Source organism: Danio aesculapii, chromosome 23 (assembly GCF_903798145.1).
Source record: "Danio aesculapii chromosome 23, fDanAes4.1, whole genome shotgun sequence".
NCBI lineage: Eukaryota > Metazoa > Chordata > Actinopteri > Cypriniformes > Danionidae > Danio > Danio aesculapii.
In genome coordinates, this window is record NC_079457.1 from 13,293,941 (window position 1) to 13,317,903 (window position 23,963).

General features: G+C 34.8%; 1 long non-coding RNA gene across 1 annotated transcript in view; it reads right to left on the reverse strand.

Annotated features, from left to right (window-relative positions):
• Window positions 1-397: 397 nt before the first annotated feature.
• The window catches only part of LOC130217643 (uncharacterized), a 152,979-nt gene continuing 129,413 nt past the window's right edge, over window positions 398-23,963 (reverse strand). Inside the window, exon 3 of the long non-coding RNA XR_008835889.1 lies at window positions 398-453. This is a non-coding gene — a long non-coding RNA (uncharacterized LOC130217643). The remainder of the gene's footprint in view (window positions 454-23,963) is intronic.

Sequence of the window (23,963 nt, forward strand, 5' to 3'; positions counted from 1 at the left end):
ACATTTCAAACAAGCTGTGCTCATTTATGCCTCCATATACTGTATGCAGTGTGCATGCCTGTGTGTGGACGCATGTATGTGTGTGTGTGTGTGTGTGTGTGTGTTTGTGTTGTGTGTATTATCACTAAACAATGCACTTTAAGTTCTTAAATAAGTTGCTGTTTTAAGCAGAATTGTGTTTTATCTACAAGCATTTAGCTGTATAAGCTATTATATTCTGTCAAGGATCCAGCTGTATTTCAGCTTAACACATCCGCGAATCAGAAGTTCAGTTGCTGACTCAGCACTCAGTGTAATAGATGACTATCCGGACAGAAAGCAGGAGCAGAAGCCCAAGGGCGTATAAGTAGCATGTCATGCTGAGAGGTAATAGTTATTCACCAATTAGCCTGAGCTGGAGCCGTGTTTCTGCAGCGCTTCATAAATTACGTCAGGGCTGTGCCAGGATCACATCTGCAGGAGAAAAAAAAAATGAAGATCACGCTGATGAAGGTCTTGTAGACACAACTGCGGTCAGATGAGAGATTATGATTGATTATACATATATAAATACCACATGATTGATTTTACAAATACAATCTTGTACATATGAAATATATATGATGTATGGAGCATGTGATTGATTGCAGGAGGACAGCAGAGAGGGATTCACAATCTCCAGAGCTTCAGAAAAAGGGTCTCAAACTCCTTTGGTTTAATAAGTGACATGCTGCATAGATTTATCAACACTGTTTCACTTTTGCTTTAAATAGTGTAGGATGAAACACTTTCAAAAATCTAATTCATATACAAATTAACTATTAGTGTGCTAGATTAAGACTAATGTAACACACAATACATTCAAAACAGTAAGTGTTAGTGTAAGAGGTCTATCAAAACCACAGTTACATTTAGTCATTATCCTTTGGCTTAGTTCCTTATATATCAGGAGTCGCCACAGCGGAATGAACTGCCAACTACTCTGGCATATGTTTTACATAGCGGATGCCCTTCCAGCCACACCTCAGTACTGGGAAACACCCACACACTCTCACAATTACACTCACACACACACTTAGGCCTCTATTTTGACTATCCATGCGCAAAGTGCAGGGCGCAAACGCATTAAGGGCGTGTTAGAATCCGCTTTGCGCCATGGCGCATGGTCTAACAGGTTTGAGCTTATTCTCTTAATGAGTTATAGGTGTGTTTTAAGAATAAAACAAATCACAGTCTCATCTCACATTCCCTTTAAGAGTCAGTTGCGTCGCGCCATAGCGCATTTGCCATCTACATGGCGGACTTTGTACGTTTAAAAACTGAGCGCTTCACTAGCAAGAAAACAGTTAGACAGATCATCTGCAGTGCGAGAAGGAGAGATGAGCCTCCTCATTATTTACTTTCACTCTCGTGGATAAGGAAATGTGTTTGCACAGACATCCATTAGCCAATACATAATTTTGTTTGTTAAGCGCAAAAATTTGTTTCAAAACTATTTCTAAATTCAGTTCAAATTTCCAGCAAACGAATAAATGAAGGATAATAAAGTGTGGTAAATAAAACTCAGTTATATCTAAATACACATGCTGTGCCCCCCATATGGTCTAAAACCTGACAGGTGGGCAAATCTAAGCTTGTTTTTAATAAAACAAATATAAATATGCATATAATAAATAATACTGCTAATAATGATAAAATTATACAAAAGCAAATTGTTATGAATAAACTGAAAAAGCCCCCCCCCGAAATGGAGGCATGAAGGCAGTGGTTTTTATATTTATGTAGGCTAGAAAATCATATTTTTTCGTAATATTTTTATCCTTCAATTCTTTTTCATTTGTAAAGATATTTGTGTATTGCTCTACATCCTGTGTGTATTAAGCAATGTGTAAGCGAGGCGCATAACTAATGCACTCTGCGCTGGACTATAGACCTGATTTGATCTGATCTATTGAACAGTCTATTTAAGTTCCTCAAAATAGCAACGCGCCTCAACACTCCTCCTTTTTTAGCCCAGAACACCTATGGACGCACATATGAGCGCCAATGCATTTGCAACTTAAACAGCGTGGCGCAAAATGTCAAAACGACTCTTCCGCCAAGCTGAAACTAGCAAACAACAATTGCGTTGCAATTGCCCAGCCAACCATCTTGCTGTGAGGCGACAGTGCTAACCACTGAGCCACCATGCTACCACCACAGTTACATATGATTCCAATTGTTACATTTAAAGGCATTTTATATATATATATATATATATATATATATATATATATATATATATATATATATATATATATATATATATATATATATATATATATATATATATATGTGTGTGTGTGTGTTTATATATTTATTTATTTAAGTGCCCTTGGTTCAAGCAAATGAAAATACATATTTAGGTAGTAGTTTTTATGTATTTTACAAAATGTATACAAAATTATAGCATAATACTACTGCTAATATAAATTCTCACGATAAGGATTAGGATTTACTTTTAAATCAGGGCAGTTTCTCCAGAGATGTATAGTAACAAAGTAGAACTACTTCACTGCTGTACTTAAGTACTAAAAGGCTGTATCTGTACTCTACTGGAGTTTTTTTTTTTTTCCTACTTTTACTTCAGTACTTCAGATGTGCAGCATCGTTACTCGTTACTAAGGGTGCCAAAGTTATTGATATCGATTCAGTAATAGATCAACTGGTTATTAAGTACTGACGTCATTTATCTCCTATGCGCGATGTCGCAGTAGAATACTTTGGCGGTGCATATGCATATATATATATAGACATATGTATGATGATTATCCATAAGATCATGTTGATATTTTAAGATATAATGCATCTACAGCTTATCTGTATACTGTGTACAACGTGCTAATATGCTATAAAATAGCCCAGTTGGCTTTGATATGGCCATTTTCACTTATTTTTCCACTTTAACACACATGCTGTACTTCAGCACTGCTAGTTCAAAACATACTTGCATGTGACTTATAAGCTTATATATACAGAAAAACATATATTACACATGCAGAAAATCAGTTCTATGAGTGGAACTTCATGTTCAAAAGCGACCATGAAAGTAGCCTATTGACCAAAGTGGAAGTGCCTAGGTTATTTCCAGGCAATTTGTAGATGAAACTTTTTTTATTAAAGACTCAAGGAAATTCTTGGACTTGACTGCCAAACCATACAAGAAGCAAACTCCGTGACAAATGTGCATATGCGAGTGAAGGCAGTGGGGGAAATTATAATCAGCAGAGGCCATATATGAGCGCCAGAATCTGTAGGAGACTCATTTGGCGGACATCAGCGTCTCGCTGGCAGGGTTTACATTCAGGTGAAGTGAGGTGAGGAGTCAAAAACACTTGCCAGAACAATCAGTGAGCACGTTAAATCAGCAAAGGTAATATACATAGTTTTATAAATCAATAAAAATTCAAGAAGTGTGCGGCATCTTTACAGCTAATATATTATCCTGTCAAGATATAGCATTTACTTCTGGTGCATAAAATGAGAACACATTTTATAAGTCTTTGAGTCAAGTCACTGCCCTGATCTGTAACTTAAATCATTTTAAGTATAACATTAATAGATAATATAAATGTATATATTTGACCACCCAACGGTTCAATCCATGAGTTCATGATCACGAAGCCATACATGCTCAAAAAACAAAAAAAAAATAAATAAAAAAATGAGTTCATATCTACCTATAGCCTAAAAGTGAAGTAAATTAGACTTAGTGTATTTTAATAGACACATACGCTCGCACATGGACCATGTTAACCTGTAAAACAGTCAGTGTAATCTTTCATTATTACCTGAAATGAAAATTCATCCATATCCATTTATTTTCCTCCAGCTTAGTTCCTTATTCATCAGAGGTCACCACAGCGGAATGAACCGCCTACTATTCCAAGATATGTTTTACACAGCGGATGACTTTACAGCCGCAACCCATCACTGGGAAACACCCGTACACTCTCGAATCCACACAGACTCATACACTACGGCCAATTTTGTTTACCCAATTCACCTATACCACATGTCTTTGGACTGTGGGGGAAAACAGAGCACCCAAAGGAAGCCCACGCCAACACGGGGAGAACATACAAACTGCACATAGAAATGCCAACTGGCCCAACCAGGAACCTTCTTGCTGTGAGGTGACATCGTTAACCACTGAGCCACCATGATGCCCAATGAAACTTCATTTCATATTAAACGTATTGTCTTTGAGAATCACATGCTTGTTGAAATTAGAGGTTACTTTATGTCAAAACACCCTCAAACCTAAACTCTGAAAATTCAAAGAAGTTTGATTATTAAAGAAGATGCATTTTTTTAATTTAAATAAATATATGAATGCTTATGATTAAATGGCAAACGTCATTACTTTCCCCAGGTGATGCATCATTCATATCATATCATATATCATATCCTATATCATCATTCCAGTCTTCAGTATGGCACTTTGTACAGTTTGAGTTTTACTTTCTTTTACTAAGCTTCATGTGCAGTTAATGACTCGTCATGCTATTATTTGTCATAATATTTGTGCAAATACACTACAGTGGATGCTAATTCTCCGTTACTCCAAATGCAAAAGCAAATGCTCAGACTTAGCTTGAAGGTTACCAAAACGAACTATTTTTTTCAGTAGATTAACGGACTATATTCAGGGAATTGTTTTTCAGCCACCCATAAACTTCAAGTGAAAGCTGGATGTGACATTTTACAGTATCAAAATATAGTCAGTTACAGTACATAGACTTAAGCATTCATTTTGTTCAAGCGTAAAACAAGATGAAAACACAAGTGCCATCAGGAGCAGCAGAAAAGGCTGACATCTTTAGAATAATCCTCTATACGTCAAATGACAATATTTACATTTTAAAAAATCTGATTCATTTACATTAATTGAAACATTTAATTTTTGCTTACTTTTTTGTAGCTCAGCAATAAAACAGACAAAAAAAAAGGTTACGTCAATTTAGAAATGACGATCTCTGTGTTAAAGTCATTCGCCCCAACACTCTCCATTATACTCTCCTCTCAAATGGAATGGTGGGTCAAATCAAAGGTTACAATTGGCCAACTTTGGCCCGCGGGCCCTACTTTGAGCATCTCTGATCTAAACAATAACAATGTGTGATAGCAAAATAAACATTGAACATTTTTATTTCACACAAACGGTAATATCAGAATATTACATAAATGGACTCAATGTTGTCGACTTCAGTGTTTGCCTGGTATCCCCTCTGGACTTTAAAGATGAAGAAAGAACAGACTCTGTTTCTTTGTACATCTGACATGGCGTATGCAGGAGCTTCATATACTAGAGCGCTGTACTTGGGAGTGAAAGGTTATGTACGACAAAACGGAATATGGGAGGGTGGTCTCACACCTCTATGACCCTGTTAATGTGAGGATGCAGATGAGACATGTTTGAGCATTAGGCAAAGGGTCTCCGGAGGAATGTTTCTGCTGATATGGTGGGGAGGGGGATGTCAAATATGAGCTGTCAAATGTAAAGCTAATGGGACTGCAAATGTGTTTTCACTCGTAAGGATGTGGACAGTTTGTTCGTGTGTGTGCAACACTGGCTGTTTATGTGTGTAGTTAAAGGGACAGTACACTCAAATTCAAAAATCATTTACTGACCCTTGTTTAGTTCCAAACCTGCTTGAACTATGCTAAATTTTTCAATTCATTATCTGTGGACAAAAATGGGTATAGTTGATTTATTGGTTGCGAAATGTATTATGAAATACATAGATAAAGTGCAATAAATAAATAAATACATAAATGTATTAAACAACAAAATAAAATAAGTAAACTGAAATAATATAATATAATATAATAAATAAATAAAATACAGTACGATAACCTAAAACAAATATATAAAATTAAATACATTTATAATTCATTAAAATAAAACATAATAAATAAAGTACAATAAAAAATTGTTATTTAAAACTACATAAATATAATATAATATAATAAATAAACAAAATAAAGTAAAATAAAGTAAAATAGCTGAATTTAGATAAAAATAAAATAGAATTAAATATAATAAATAAATGGGTGACGCGGTGTCGCAGCAGGTAGTGCGTTCACCTCACAGCAAGAGCCTTGGCTGGGTCAGTTGGTGTTTCTGTGTGGAGTTTGCATGTTTTCCCCTGGTTTGCGTGGGTTTCCTCCGGGTGCTCCGGTTTCCCCCACAAGTCCAAAGGCATGCGGGTAAGCTAAAGGTAAGCTAAACAAAGTAAAATAAATATATAAGATAATAAAATTAAATATATTAAATAAACAAAATAATACAATAAAGTAAAATAAATAAATACATAAAATTAAATAAATATATTAAAATAAAATACATAAATAAATAAATAAAACAAAGTACAATAAAGCAAAGGGGGCGACGCAGTGGCGCAGTAGGTTGCTGGTTCAAACCTCAGCTGGGTCAGTTGGCATTTCTGTGTGGAGTTTGCATGTTCTCCCTGCATTCGCGTGGGTTTCCTCCGGGTGCTCCAGTTTCCCCCACAGTCCAAAGACATGTGGTTTAGGTGAATTGGGTAGGCTAAATTGTCTAGTGTATGAGTGTGTGTGAATGTGTATGGATGTTTCCCAGGGATGGGTTGAGGCTGGAAGGGCATCCGCTGCGTAAAACGTGCTGGATAAGTTGGCGGTTCATTCCGCTGTGGCAACCCCAGATTAATAAAGGGATTAAGCCAAAAAGAAAATGAATGAACAATAAAGTAAAATTAATGAAGTAAATAAAAATATAATATAATAAAATATATTAAATACATCAAATAAATAAAGTACAATAAAATACAAGTAAATACATAAAATTAAATAAAATTTATTAAACAAACAAAAAAGTCCAATAAAGTAAAATACATTAAAATAAAATGAAATAAAAACAACAGACAAACAAACAAACAAACAATAAAATATAATAAATAAATGAAATAAAGTACAATACAGTGAACTAAGTGCATACAATAAAATGAAATAAAAACAACTGACAAATAAATAAATAAACAAATAAAAAATAAATAAATAAATAAATAAATAAATAAATAAAATAATCACCACTACCATTGATAAAATTGTTTTAAAATATTTCTGTATGTAATTATATTTTAATAGTGGAACTGTAATGTAATTGTGTAACATTGTTCGAGGTTAAACCTTTAAATATTTACTTCTTTTGGTTGGCACATTTGTCACCTAAATTCAATCTTTTAAACTCAAATTATAATCTTTGTCATATTGAAACAAACACAAAAAGAAACATTGACAATATAAGCAATCGCTATAAAGTGCTTGCACACAAACTATAAAAATAAATAAAAGAGAAGAGCTTGAGCAGCTTTTAAAGCTATAAGTGAGCTAAAAATAGACGCCATTCTTCAAAGAAAGAGCCTTAATGAGTGATTGAGGAGCATAGCAAAAGAGGAGCAAGATAATGGAGAGAGAAACGAGATAATGAACAGATACAAGCCTCCAATATTCTCCACACAGATACAGAACACAGCAGAACAGCAAAGTCAAAGCATGTCTGAGGTCTTAATTGGTGTTTGTTGTGTAATTGAAATAAACAGAATATAAAAAATTTAAACAAAGACATCTAAACCAAGACTTGCAAACCAGCAGTACTTGGTTTTAGGTCTGAATATTCATTATTTACACAAATTGCCTACCACCGTTGCCAAGGCAACCTCAGAATATCCTATTTTATTAAGTTACAACAATATTCTAAAACCTAGAAGCATTGGTTAAAGTATTACTCTAGAAATACCAATCGATCATAAATACATAGGCTGTTTTTTATGCACATTTTATTTGTTTATTTAGTTTTTCACTTTATGTGATTTCTTCTTTCAATCTAAAATGTGAGCGAAAATACACATTCAAATGCTTGTTTTATTGTACTTTACCAACTAATGTCTGCAAATTTCAATGACAACAATAATATTTTTTAAATTCAATTTTTACTGATGACCTGAATATATTCTGGAGAGTTTTAAAGATGATTGTGCTCATGCATAAGTTTGAATATATATATACATTTTACTCCAAAAAAAAAAAAATAATAATTATATAAAAAAAATAAAATAAAATAAAATAAACAACAACAACAATAATAATAATAACAATATTATTAATAATAATAATTTTCACTCATGTACTGAATATATTCTGGAGAGTTTTAAAGATGATTATGTTCATGTATAAGTTTGAATGTATACATTTTATGCCACAAAAAATAAACAATAATAAAAATGAAATAAAATAAAATAAATTAACAATAATTTTCACTTATGTATTTAATATATTCTGGAGAGTTTGAGAGATTATTAAGCTCATGCATAAGTTTGAATGTATACATTTTATTCCACAACAACAATAATAAATAATAAAACAATAATAATAAAAAATAAATAAGATAAAATAATAATAATAATAATAATAATAATAATAATAAGGTAAAAAACAAGATTGAGCAGTTAGGTTCATTCCTTCAGACACAAGCTTGAAGAGTCACACTTGCTATGTTTCCTTTCAAAGATGCGAATTAAACTTGCAAAAAGCCACAGTTCATCTTTAACCCTATTTAAACAAACCTGATTAAACTAATTGAGTTCTTCAGGCTTGTGTTGAAGCAGGGTAGGAACTAAACTTTGCAAGGCTGCATCCCTCCAGGAACTGAGTTTGATGTGCATCTGGATTCAGCCCACTTGATGGTCAAGGATGCACAGAGATTTCATCTAAAAGAAGGTGCCCAAACTTTGTCATGAAGGGCCGGTGTCCTGCAAAATCCAGCTGCCAACCTTTCAATATGTTTCTAATATGCTAGTTAGAGTTTGAGTAGGTTCAGGTGCGCAATTGGGGTTGAAGCTATTGACCTTGGCGGTTTCTCAATATGCGTTCTTCAGGGATCTTGCGTCCTCGTGTTCTCGTGTAACATCATCATAAATAAACAAACTGCTGTATGAATGCTGTAATGTTTAAATAATTCTTGGTTAAAGATGTGTGAGGGTCATGTGACCATCAGGAGGGACGCAGCATCTCATTTCTCACAGGATGCGTTCTCTGTCCTCGCGGTCTCCCGAGTTTGTTCTTCTGATGTGACCTGGCAAGACCGGTCTCGACAAGTACGCAGGTCCATTCTCTCTCTCTCGTTTTTGCGATTAATTTAGAACTTCCGACTCAGCTGCCTATGGGAAAAATGACCAGGAATAATAAACGGCAGAAAACGGTCAAACTACATGATCTACACGCAAATGTTTTCATGACTATACAGACAAAGTAGAATAATATAATAAAAAAGCATCAGTTTGCAACATCAAGCAGCATAACAAGCTGTTTTTAACGTCTAAAAATGAATGCAAGTGAATGAGACCGGAAGTCTCAAGCCAAAAAGATTCCAATGGCTGCGCCCGCTCGCAGTGATAAGGTGAATACTCTGCAGGACACCAGCCCACCAAGACCAAGCTTGAGCACTTCTGATCTAAAACCAAGTGACAAAAATGTGGCACCCTGTACTCTTGCTTCACATCCACCAACAACTGCTTTCTGAGGTTCCACAGTGAATAATAAACAATAGTAAATAAGTACGTTCAATTGGCACCCCACAGGAACACACAATACATCATTTATTATTGATGAAATATCACTTGTTGATAGTTTATGCTAAATTAACACCTTTTCTAATATATTTATTGCCTTTTTGTACCTCATTTCACATTTAATAATATACAGAAAACCTTAGTGTTTTAATGCCCTAATTGCCCGTTGTTGCCCTGAGGCAACAAACCAAAATCTGCTGGGGGGGCTAGGGGGAGAACATTTTATGATTGATTTATTATAAGGCACCCGAAGGCATCCAAAAATTAGGATGAAATATTTTTTTTTCCTTCTAAAACAAAAATTCATGCTACAGAGCAGTGTTTCCCAACCCTGTTCCTGAAGGCACACCAACAGTACACATTTTCAACCTCTCCCTAATCAAACACACCTGAATCAACTTATAACATCAGAAGAGACTCCAACACCTGAAGTTAATGGGTCAGAAAAGGGAGACATCCAAAATATGTACTGTTGGTGTGCCTCCAGGAACAGGGTTGGGAAACACTGCTATAGAGGGTTAAGGAAAGAGCAAAATAGAGATCCACAAAGTTGCCTCTGTGAAACCTTTTCTGCATTCTTCCAATGTTTTGAGCTAGAAATATGTAAATTAGTGCATCTTTAATGACACGGTTCATTTTCATATTCAAACATAACATTTTAGTCAAACTGTAACATAAAACGGGTTTCTTAAGTCAATTCAAATGTGATGAAACCTATTTTTATTTTATTTATTTATAAATATTGTTCTAGTTTCCACCCTATTCCCCTACTGTATTGCCTGAGAAAACATCTGCCAAATGGTTGAAATGTATTCTAGCTAACTACATAGTCCAGATACAAACAACTATCTACAGATTCACAGCGTGCGTGGAGAAAGTTGACAGAATCACTCATTAAATGGTAAATGGAGCAGAAAATACGCTTTCATTCTCTCCCCCAAGACTTCCAAACAAACGCTATGTGTAATGACAGAACTTGCTAAGAGCCATAATGTGAAACACCACAATGGAATTAAGCTGTTAATTATGAGCGGAAGCCTACCTTGTGCACAAACAAGTTCTTTACAAGACAAATGCAGCTTAGAAACCCTTGATTTAAACTTCTAATAGACAACACTGGTTAAACAGAGGTCAATGAGCTTTAAAGACAATGATTACAAATGTTAGTTAAGCTAAGCTGTGATTTATAGATAGTAAATTATCATTAGTAGAGTAGTCTTGCATACTATTGTAAACAAAGGGGAGATTTCATCAACAGTAGGAATGCCTTCACAGTATAGCCAACAACAATACATATTGAAAATTCTGCTATCCTTTGCTTATCCTCCACTTGTTTAAGTGTCTTCTATTGAACACAAAAAAGTTATAGGATACTGAAGAATGTTTAAATAAAACAACAGAACAAAAACAGATATTGACTTCCATAGTATTTTTGTTCCTACTAATGCCTGTTTTTTGCAACTTTCTCCACAATATCTTCCCTCATGTTCAACAGAAGAAATAAATTCGGGAACGGTTGGAACCAATTAGGTGTGAGTAAATGGTGAGGAATTGTTTTATTTTTGGGTGAACTATCCCTTTAGTTTTAGTTTTTTGTTGAGTCTCTTTGACAAAGGTACAATGTGTAGTATAAAATAAGTACTTTAAAACAGTGGTGTTTTAAAACGAATGTCTTTAATATTATGTCTTATCATTATATGTTAATGTCTAACATTATCAATAAATAATATACAGTAGGTTACAGTAAATTTTGGACATTTCTTTTAAAATTTCTGCCATATTTTTAACTGTAAAATTCTGGCAACCACAACTTCTGTTTGTTTTTACTGTGCCTTTTATGAATTCTTTAAAGTTTACTAAAATGTACAAAAGAGATCATAATTCATTAACATTATAAATAAATGATATAAGGTAGGTTACAGTAAAATTTGGACATTTCTTTTACATTTTCTGTCATTTTAACTGTAAAATTCTGCCACAGCTTTCATGAATTTTCTCCGAAGTTTATTAAAATGTACAAAGGAGATTATGGTTCATTAACATTATAAATGAATGATATATGGTATTGTACAGTAAAATGTGTACTTTTTTTTTTTTTTTTTTTTTTACATTTTTAGCCATAGTTTAAACTGTAAAATTCTGGCAACCAAAGCTTTTGTTTTTTCTATCATTTATTATTATTTTATTATTTTTTTTCTTTAATAGTGCACTAAAATGTACAAAGAAGATTGTAATTTATTAACATTAAAAATAAATGACAGGTTACTGTAAAATTCTGACATTTCTTTTTACATTTTCTGCCCTATTTTTAACCGTAAATTTCTGCCAATCACAGCTTCTGTTTTGTTTTGTTTTTTAACATGCATTTTATAGTGTAAGTGTAAAATACACAATGCAGATTGTAATTTATTCACATTATTAAAAATGATATGTAGTAGGTTACAGTAAAAATTTTACATTTACATTTTCTACCATATTTTAACTGTAAAATTCTAACAACCACAGCTTCAAATGAGATCATACAAATTCAAACGAACTGCTATGAGATCGCAACAATACATCAACAGTTTTCTTCCAATGCATCTCCGAGGACATTTTTTAAGAGGAAAATTCATTTAATTTAGATTTTTTGAAAATAGTTCCTTTAATCTGAGCAGTTCAAGACTTTGAACTTAGTTTTCCCATCTAAACACACACCCACATTTTGTGGAGTACTTTATTTAACAATAAATTCAAAGCATTTTTTATTTATTTGTCTAAGACAAACACATCACATCAAACACACAATATTTTTTTCAAAGACAATGACATGACATTTGTAAACATAATAGTTTATCAACACATTTAAACATAATAGTTTTAAAAACTCATGTCTAATAACTTATTTCTTATTTGCCATGATCATAGTACATAGTATTTTACTAACTATTTTTAAAGATGCTAGTATCAGCTTAAAGTGCAATGTAAAGACTTAACTGTGTTAATTAGGGTAATCAGGCAAATCATTGTATAACTGATTTGTTCTGTAGACAACAGAAAATAAAACATTGCTTAAGAGGGCTAATAATATTGACATTTAAATATTTTTAAAAAAATTAAAAACCTAGCCAAAGGAAAACAAATAAGACGTTCTCCAGAAGAAAAAATATTATGGGAAACACTGTGAAAAATTCCTTGCTCTGTTAAACATAATTTGGGAAATCTTTGAAAAAGAAACTAAAAATAAAATTCACAGGAGCTAGGGCTAATAATTCTGTATATATTGCGTTCACTCTTGAGAACTTTGTGCCCAAATGTGTCCACAAGGGAAGTATTAAAGGCTGCAATATTGCTTTAAAATCCCCTTTCTCTACCTGATGAGGTAGAACAGCATGCACACATGTTGGTGTGTATCAGCATGTGCATGTGACGCATTCTTCCAGACCCACTGCAGCTTCCTCTGGTGAGCTCTGCGCTGGTGTGAAGAACGGCTAATTACTCAAGGCCAGAAGACTGGCAGCGACCCACGCTCTGATATCTGCTGCTCCTAACACACCCAATTGGCGAGTCGCAAGCCAGCTGGGGGATTTAGGCGCTAAAGAATCACAGTGACCATTTCTGCCAGTTACGTGCTGTTTTTTCCCCCCTTCCTTTCTTTATTCTCTTGTAACCAAGACAATGGCTCATCAAGGCGCGTGAGATTCTGCATTGTGCAAATGAATTGGCTTGGACGCTGCCTCCACCTGCTCCTCAATGTGTCGGCAGAGCACCGCTATTGTTGAACCAAAAGACGACGGCCATTTTAATCCGATTTCATTGGAATTATTCTTAGACTGTGGATAGAGGTCTCTTTATTCATCATTTCATTTAGTTTCGTTTTTTTTACTGACCCAAATTTGAATGATCAGGCCAATAGGACGCTTTCTGAACTGAGCCCTTAATGAATATGAATGGAAACACTTTAAAGTCTGCATGAACCAGAAGCTGCGGCCATTTATTTTATTGTATTTTTTTTGTATTGTGGCGCAGTTTCTATGGAAACGGAAATATTATTTGTGAAAACAGTGGCCGTGGCTTGTTTTTTAGTGATTATATTTTTATAACAAAACGAAGCCTATAACATAAATGCTTCCTTTCGTTTTCATTGAAAAATATGAAACATACCCTCTCGTTTGCTGAATATCAGTTTTAATAATCAATAATGGTCATTATAAAAGTATAACGTGCAATAAGTTTATACATTATAGGAAAGGCAAGCAATCAGTCAAATGTACAGAATCAGTGTACGTTGTTACATACTTTAATATAATAACTTATCTTTGCGTTCAGCCAAAACACATTACTTGAGAACAAGTAATAGATTCAAAAGACCAAAGTCAGAAAGTTATAGACAACAAGATAAATTAAATATCATGTTTAACAAATATAGTGAGATTAGATCCAGCGGGAGATTCTTGATGAACTGTCCGATCTGCACAGATGTTCTGTTCTCAAAGCGGCTACTAACTGCCTGGAGCTCAGACTTGCGCAGACGCTGCAGTGCATGCCAGTGTGTGTGTGGTCGCGTGATGTGCGTTTTCAGTGGTGTAGTGTGAACGGAGAGTTGTTCAGAAATGCTAGGTGAAACGCCAGTGTGGACGTGAATCATTTTAATTTTTAAAATGCTGTTTTAAAACTAAAACATTAGCGTAAACGGGGCCTATCTCAAATACCATTGAAATATCACGGTAATTTGATTATACTGTATACAATGTGTGGTACTGCTGGTTTTTAACTTTAACATTAACTCCTGATTTCACAGACAAAGCTAATAAATTGCATGATTGAGCGGTCGAAACTGAAAATAACTACAGTGAAAAAAAAATGGTTAATTGGATTTACTACATTTTTTTTTTGAGGAAAGGGGTTGCAAACTATTTATTTGGACTAAATTTAAACAAACAAAGTTGAGGTGGTGGGTAGCGCTGTTGTCTTACAGCAAGAAGGTGGCTAGTTCGAGCCCCAGCTGGGTTAGTTGGCATTTCTGTGTGGTGTTTGCATGTTGTCCCCGTGTTCATGTGGGTTTCCTCCGGGTGCTCCGGTTTCCCCCACAAATTCAAAGACATTCACTAAAGGTGAATTGGGTAGGCTAAATTGTCCATAGTGTATGGTGTGTGAATGAGAGTGTATGAGTGTTTCCAAGTAATCGGTTGCAGCTGGAAGGGCATCTGTTGCGTAAAACACATGCTGGATAAGTTGGCGGTTCATTCCGCTGTGGTGACCTATGATAATTAAAGGGATTAAGCCAAAAAGAAAATGAATTCAGCTGCAACCCAGTACTGGGAAACCTCCATACACACTCATTCACATCCATACACTACAGCCAATTTAGTAATTATAGCCTATATGTCTTTGGAATGTGGGGGAAACTGGAGCATGGCGGAAACCCACACGAATATGGGGAGAACATGCAAACTCCACACAGAAATGCGAACTGACACAGCCAGACTCAAAGCAATGACCAATGAACCACCTTGTCGCCCTCAGTGAAGATCATTTTTCTGAATATTTATTTAATTATTTATTTTTAATTCAGTTTGGATTTATTTTTTATTAAAAATCATTTCTAAATTATGTTTGTTGAAACAAGTTTTTGTAATAAATGGTAAGCAAATTACATTTGTCTCCTCCCCTTTTATCTGATCCTAGAAAATGGTCCAATCAGTGATTATCAATGTGATTCAAATCATGAGATTTGAGATCCGTTACACCACTTGCAAATAACCTAAATCTTGAAATGTCCAAGTGTACATTTTTTTTTTTATATATATCCAAAATATTCCTTTTAGCTCAAAAATAACATGAGGACAGCACATTAATTCTTAAATCTACATACATGAAGTCAGAATGGTTAGCTCTCCTGAACTATTAGCCACAATTTCGGTTTTATATAACAGAAATACCTTTTTTTTTCCAACACATTTTGTTTAGTTTTTTTTATTTATTTTTGGCCTTTTTGCCTTAAATTGATAGGACAGTATTACAGACAGGAAGCGAAGTGGGAGAGAGAGGGGGGTAGGGATGGGAAATGTCCTTGAGCCGGGATTCGAACTCGGGACGCCCTGAAGTGTTACTGCACCATATGTCAGCGCGCTAACACTGGGCTATTGCGCCGACTTTTTCCAACACATTTCTAAACCTAATAGTTTTAATAATTTGTTTCTAATAACTGATTTCTTTTATCTTGGCATTAATGACAGTAAATAATATTTTACTAGATATTCAGCTTAAAAGCGACATTCAAAGTCTTAAATAGGATAGCTAGGTTAATTAGGCAAGTTAGGGTAATTAGGCAAATCATTATATGTTTTGTTTTGCATAATGTTTTGTTTGTTTTTTATATTAAAAACTGCTTTTATTTTAGGCAAAATAAAATAAGAAAAATATTACAGGAAATACTATGAAAAATTTCTTGATTTGTTAAACATAATTTGGGAAATATTTGAAAAAGAAAAGAATTTACATGAGGACTAATAATTTTGAATTCAACTGTATGTATCATTTTGCTTGCAACTCTGCATTTGGCTCTACCATTTCACAGTACAGTACATTCTCCAACCCACATTCACATCTGGCTTTCCGGATAGTTCTGCACTCCATGCTTTGTCAGCTCGAATGTTGCAGCGCCCGGCAGTGCCAGCGGATCAGTGTTGCCAGGACACAGGAGGAAACGGAGACGGGTAGAGATCTATTCATAGTGCCCACACCGGGGAACCATCAGACACAAGCTTGCCAGGAGCTGTGCTGAGATCAGCAGCAAACCAGCCAACATGAAGCCAGAGCTCACGGACAGCAGCTGTTTCACTGCACCCAGAACAGTGGAGTAAAGTCGGCTTATAGGAATCCATAGCTGGGCTTTGGTTCAGTCTTGGTGGACTTGCCCTTTCTGATTTGCCCAAATCCTTTAAGACTCAGAGAGACTGTGCATAATCCCAGGTGCTGAGAGAATAACAGACATGTCAAGGCGGCAACAGTGGCACCCTATAGATTCAGAAAGCAGACAACCTGTCGCGAGATACCTCAGCCCACCAGAGTCCCTGGAGACCCTCCGTACTCGCAGCTATCAAAGTCATCTGTGTGAAATATCAAGGAGGCCGACGGTCGCCTGTATTGTTGGCAAGAATGTCACATCTTATAGAGCGAGATAAAAGAAGAAATTCAGTTTTCTTCACAAAGTTAGATAGAAACCCTTTACCAGCGGGGCACGACGAGTCAATGCATTCTCTCAGACGTTAAGTGTAGGAGTTTCTTTTTTAACAAGCTGCAGTCCTGAGAAATTCAGAGTCGTTGTAGGTTAAACACAACCCACAGGAACAAAGAGCTGAGACGAAGAACAATTAGCAAATCGATAGCTCTGTAACGCGAGCGGTTCCAGCTCCGTCCAAACGTCATTGTTAGGAGTTTTTTTTTTTGCAGCCAGCCAGCAGGCCAGCCCTGATCTGTTTATTCCTAGACAACGCTAATTAAAAGTAAAATGCAATTTTTCTGAAAACCACTTTAGCAGAAAGTGCAAGCATTGATTTGTGTTTTCTTGCTTATAAAGACTCCAAATCACCTCTAAAAATAAGTGATGGCAGATCAAATGAGAAGGCCACGGCGGGGACATAAGCATGATTCTTGTTCATTTAATGAGATGGAGAAGTTTTTTTTTTTAATGGGAAAGTTGTCCAGTCACGAAAACATCAATATATGACTTTTTTTGACAGCTCAGGACAGTTGATTAAAGTTTTTTTTTTACTTTATATATAAGACATTAGCTATGTTTCCATCCACCTATTTTAATGCGCATTTTGAATATGTCATGTGATGTTGTTTTAAGAGGTCATGTGATGTTAAAATGTGTGAATGGACAAACGAGCAGGCAGAGCACACTGTAGAACATCTGAAATGTTGTTTTTTTTTTTCAATTCTAAAACACCTTAACCATTTCACTTTTAGTGTTATTGTATTATTAATCACCTCCAGAGTCAAGAGAATCTGTGTTCTGCGTCTCACGCCTTCACATGCCACTGTGTGTTCATTGTAAATAAAAGAAAAGAGTAAATAAAGAAAAGACTCACACAGCTTCTCCTACCACAGCAAACTCTTTACTGTTGTTATTTGGCGGCAGTCAATCAGAAAGTGACAATTTTGTTCTCTTTGACTCATTGGATGAAATCGCTTCTTTATTTGCGTCTTTTATGCGATATTCAAGTTTTCCGCATAAATTTAATTTGCATCTTTGGATGGACACATACTTACTGAGAGAAAGTTTTTTTTCAAGAAGTACATCTGAAAGTTGGTTAATAAACCTTATACAAAAAAAAAAAAAATATATATATATATATATATATATATATATATATATATATATATATATATATATATATATATATATATATATATATATATATATATATATATATATAATAAAAAAACATTAATAGAACTGTACAAATGGAGCTGATTTCCTATCACATTTTAAATGAAAAGTTTGTGATATTGCATAAAAAATAGCAAATAGAAACAATCATAACTACACTGTTCCTATTTACTGTGACCTTTTATGTGAAGCTGTCAAATGAAATGAGTGCAGTTAACTTAAAATTTACTGAAAGTTAATTTTACTCATTTGAAAAGAGTTTTGAACTCAGTGTTGAAGGTAATGAGTTACTTAAATACCTCATTACTTCAACTTAAAGAGAGTAAGTTCACAGTACTCATATAGCAATCGGTTTCCTCAAATGGTTTGAGTTGCCTTAACCTATTGGGTTTTACAGTACTCAGTTGGTTTGAGTTCTCTTCATTTATTGGGTTTTTACTGTGCTCAAATTGCTTCATTTACTCAAATGGATTAAGTTCCCAGTACTCCTTGGGATTATTTTTTGAGCTTAAATGGTTTGTCGGTTTCCCTCAAACAGTTTGAGTTACCTTAACTTTTTGGGTTTTACAGTGTATTTTTACAGTCTATGTGTAAAATACAAAAACATACTTATGTAAAAATAGTGACATCACGTCAGACAGATGTTCAGTTTAAAGAAATACCTGCCTACCTGATACCCAAGGATGTGAAAGTTCACTCAACTCAAGACTCGATCCACAATTAAGTTTTCACAATTCTATTTCCCCCCAAAAAACGATCTAATTACAAAATGAGATTGAAGGCACTATACAATAAAGTTGTACATTCATTAGGCTTTTTCTGTGTTAAATCGAAATATGACAAAACTAAATCAAAATTTTCAAACAAACCCCAAATCAAATGGGGCTTAATCCAAATTCTTTTTTTGTACCCCTTCCCCTTGACAAAGAGTGTGAAGGGGAAGGGCTTCAAAATTTACTCCTAAGAAATGGGACAGCAATAAAATACCTGCACACGCTATCATATGCCATCATGATCTCTTGCATCATATGAGATCGACGATGGTGACTACTGTAGTTATTCCAGTTGTGTATATGTGTATATATATATATATATATATATATATATATATATATATATATATATATATAGGGCAACGATATCATGTTATCATAACAGTATAATGTGGCAATAAGATCATAACTGTACTGTGTATTTACGCCGTGGTATATTCATCTTCATAAACACACAAAAACAACATTAACATTATAGCAGACACTGTAAAAAGATAATTCCCAGCCACTAGACTTATAGACAGGGTATTCCAGTGCCATTGCGTGGCAGATGTGAAAGTATGTTATGGGACTACTCTACAGGAGTTATTATGGATTATAATGAAATGTAGTTTTTTTTAAAGCATGATGGTAAAACACAAATGGTGTTATGAATGTATTAAAACATATGATTCATTGTTGTAAAAATTCATAATAATGACAAAAAAATATTAATTTGTGCCTCTACTTCCGTGTGCAGCCATGCTGCCGTTGTAGTTTTTGTGCCGCTTGGTTTTGAATGTGGTCCTGAAAAATCTCAGCTTCAAGGGCTATCTAGCCCCTCCACCTGCCCTCAAGCTAAAAAGAATAGGGACACTCCAACCCCTTTACGTGAATGCGCAAACAAGTGGAGGTGACGAGGTAGAATTGGGATTGGGCCTAAGTTACACAACCAAAATAAATATCTTCATATAAACAAAAGTCTTTTATAATTAGGCCATCTATTTTTAAGGGTTTTCCCACTTTCATTTTCAATAAAAACTTTATTTATTTATTTATTTTTGCAGGGTATAAGGTGGAATAATTTTCACACTGTAATACTTTTAGAAGGGCTAATTTAACTCATACTTTGAGTAATGTTTACATATATTTAATTGCACTACTTTTTTTAAGCAAGTTAAAAAAATATCTTTCCACCATTGATTAAAAAGTGATTCAGGAAAAAATATGATCAGAATATTGAATTTCCTAATAATCAGTGTCATGCAAATCGTGACATTTTTAAAATAAAGCTTTAGTCTGCACATGTGATGAGAAAAGTAAAGTTGCTGTCTTTCTGATGTATAAAATAAAGGTTTACTTTAGCTTCAAGCTGCCTCATGAAAGCTTTAAGCCATAATCCATGAGTGAACTGAAAAATGCATCCAATGCATTCCGGTGGAGATCGACTTTTTGCTGGAAATGCTGCTGAAATCCCTTTAATAAAAATCTGTGATGACACAACACTGACAAAAGCACTCCAGATGGACACAACACAAGGGCCGATGTCCAACAGCAAATAACACAGATTCGGAGATCATTTCTGAGAAAGGCTTGGAAACTGTGGACACAACACGGCGAACGGCGTCACAGAGACTCTAGATGTTATTAAAACTTGATAGATAACAAGGGTGATGTGTTGTAGAGATGAGGGCTGGCAGCCAAAGAACTGTAGGTGTGATGAAATCAGTGGGTCTCAACAGGTTTAATTAAACAACAAAACTGTATCTACAACTACTACTACTACTAATACACTTGGCAGGAGGCTTTTATCCAAAACAGCTCATAACGCATCCTACAGAGCCTCAACAGGGACATGATGATGGTAGTAAAGTATAAGTGAGGATATTTCAGTGCTGTTCTGTTCTCTTGCTAAGATTGTGTGATCCCTCCTGAAACTTTGTTTGTTCGCTTGTTGGAAAAAATAGAAGTGGGAGGAAAACTTTCATTTAAAAGTATCTTGGGGGAACCCAGTATTTTTGCAAAGTTGAGGATACACTTTTTTTTGCAAGGGAATGCAAATATTTTATGGCAATTTTTTTTATCTGGTTTTTGAGAGAGAGTGAGTACACAATTTCTCTACAGTGAATAAATCCTTAAATAATGGCATTAATTTTGAACTGAACAGAATCATCAATGGCACTGTGTCATATTGTATTGTATCGTATCATTTTAAGTAATCCCTTTTTAATGCATTACTGTAATTAATTTAGACACAAACATAATAAATAATATTCATATTGAACTGAACAGAATCATTAATGACCTTACTAACATACTCAGCATTATATGGCACTGTATCATATTGCATCGTATCGTATCATATCATATTACAATTTTATGTAATACCTTTTAAGAACTTTAGTGCATTTTATTGTAAATAATTTAGATACAAATATAATAAATATAATTAAAACCAGGAAACAAACCAATAAACCTTGTATTACAAAGGATTTTTTACATTAATATATGACGGAAAACAAATCAAATACTTTTTTGGCACAGTATTATATCATAATGTATCGTATCATATTTCCTATTTATTTTTTGTATAATACATTTAAATACCCTTTTAAGGCATTTTTTTGTAATTAGTATAGATACAAAAACAATAAATATAATAAAAACTAGCAAACTAACCATTAAAACTTATATAACATACGATTTTTTTACATCAATATATGATGGAAAACAAATCTAAAACTTTTTCTGGCAAAACTTTTCTAAATAAAAACTTTGAAACTGAATAAACTGAACTTGACAGTTCAACAGTCTTACCTGATTTTCACTTATTGCTTGTTTTTTAATGCTTTGTCACAACTTGCATAGTAGAAATAAAAACGTCCCTAAAAATTCAGGGACAGCAATTCTTTTGTGAGAGAATGCAAAGCTTCATATGAATTAATCCAAAACATCTGTGACAGAATAAAAGTTAAAAAGGGATTAATACAATACTTTTGCGAGAGTACGAAAAGTTGAGGAAAATGCAGTCCCAGTTTCTTAGGGAAACTGTAGTTTCAAGAGAACACAAAAGCTAGTATGTTTTGGAAGTAAATGCAAAGTTTACCAAGAATCCCAATTAGGGCTGCACGATGTTGGAAAATTTGACATTGTATTATTTTGTCTTTGTGCGATATATACTTCCTGACAAAAGTCTTATCCAAGTTTTAGGAACAACAAATACTAACTGGACTTCTAGATGATCATTTGGTATCAAAAGTGGCTTATACGAAAGACAAAGGCCTCTAGATTACGCTTATTTACCCAAATAAAATATGATCATGCCTTGATTTTTAATTATTTAATTAGGAGAGTACAGTCTGACTTTGCCTAGACAAAAGTCTTGTCCTTGTCACTCAACAGAAATAATGTACAGTATAGAATATAGTTATGGTGCAGTGAAAAACGAATTAATATTGTGTGACTTCTATTAGCTCGCAGGATTGCATCGATACATCTCTGCACTGACTCAAATAACTTATGAATAAAGTCATCTAGAATGGCAAAGACAGCGCTTTTGCAGGACTCCTAGAGTTTATTAAGATTCTTTGCATTTACCTTCAATGACTCCCCCATCTTACCCCAGACATGCTCAATAATGTTCATTCTGGTGACTGGGCAGGCCAATGCTGGAGCATTTTGACCTTCTTTGCTTTCAGAAACTTTAATGTGGAGGCTGAAGTATGAGAAGGAGCGCTATCCTACTGAAGAATTTGCCTTCTCCTGTGGTTTGTAATGTAATGGGCAGCTCAAATGTGTTGATACCTCAAGCTGTTGATGTTGCCATCCACTCTGCAGATCTCTCGCACGCTCCCATACTAAATGTAACCCCAAACCATAATTTTTCCTTCACCAAACTTGACTGATTTCGGTGAGAATCTTGGGTCCATGTGGGTTCCAATAGGTCTTCTGCAGTATTTGTGATGATTGGGATGCAGTTCAACAGATGATTCATCAGAAAAATCTACCTAGTAGTTTCGGGGAAGAGGTGTCTGAATAACACTGTACTATGAAGCATGCTTCGGATCCTATACCAATGTTGGCGACCCGGGGTTTTCACAGACTGTACTAAAATGCTGAAGACCTGGGGGGGAGACTCCTGGGAAAAACAGGTCTGTTGGCAGGTATGCTCACACATACACTCTGACTATTTCAATATTGTTGATAAACTGTGGTGGGCATTTCACTCTGTCTCAGCTGAGCACTGTCGACCAATCACAACAGACTGTCATCGGTCCAATCTGCGCAGATTAGCATCATGCTAAGGAGGGGTTTGGGAACAAATGAATGGCTGAACGAATCATATGGGAGTCGCTGGGATAATTAGGTAAAAATAAATGCATATTAATAGACAAAGTGTTTTTTGACCTTGCATGCATATCAGACAGTTGTTGGGGACCCCCAAAACCAAAATATGAACTTTTTTAATGTATAACAGGGGCGCTTTAAATTGACATCTAACATTAGCCTAAATAACATCAAAAATCAGTTAAAGGACATATTTGTAATTGATTTTTCTACTATTGCAGATATCAATCCCAAAACTAACACAAGAGGACCCCGGGAGGACACCAAAAATTGATAAAGAATGCAAGGTTTTGAAAGCAAATGCAAGGTTTCATAGTGAGCGCAATAGTTTTGCAAGAGGACCATGTTTCATTTGGGAATGCAATACTTGTACAAGAGAAAGCAAACTTTCCTGGAGGATTGCAATAGTTTTGTGGAACACTACAACATTTCTCTGCAATTATATAATGCAATACTTTGCCAAAATAATGCAAAGTTGCTTGGGTGAATGCAGTGCTTGTTAAACAAATGCAAAAGCGTCCCATCCCATCCCGTAGGGGCTCTAAAGCATCCTACCAGTTTGTAACCCCTACACTAACTGACTACATACACGCATTCAATTTGTTTTAATGATTTCCCAGAACGCAAACACCTGGTTACACATTTTTTGGTAATGGGGTTACAGATATAGCAGTGGAGCCAGACAAAGAAGAATCGCAATGCAAAGAGGAGAGCTTTGTGCCAGGGAGCACCGACTGTACAATAAATCTCTCCAAGCCTTTAGGTGCCTCTTACAGAGTGTCTCGCAGAACTCCTCGGTTCCTCGTAAGTTTACAGTAGCTACCTTAAACTGCACTAAAGGTGAAGCTGCTCTTG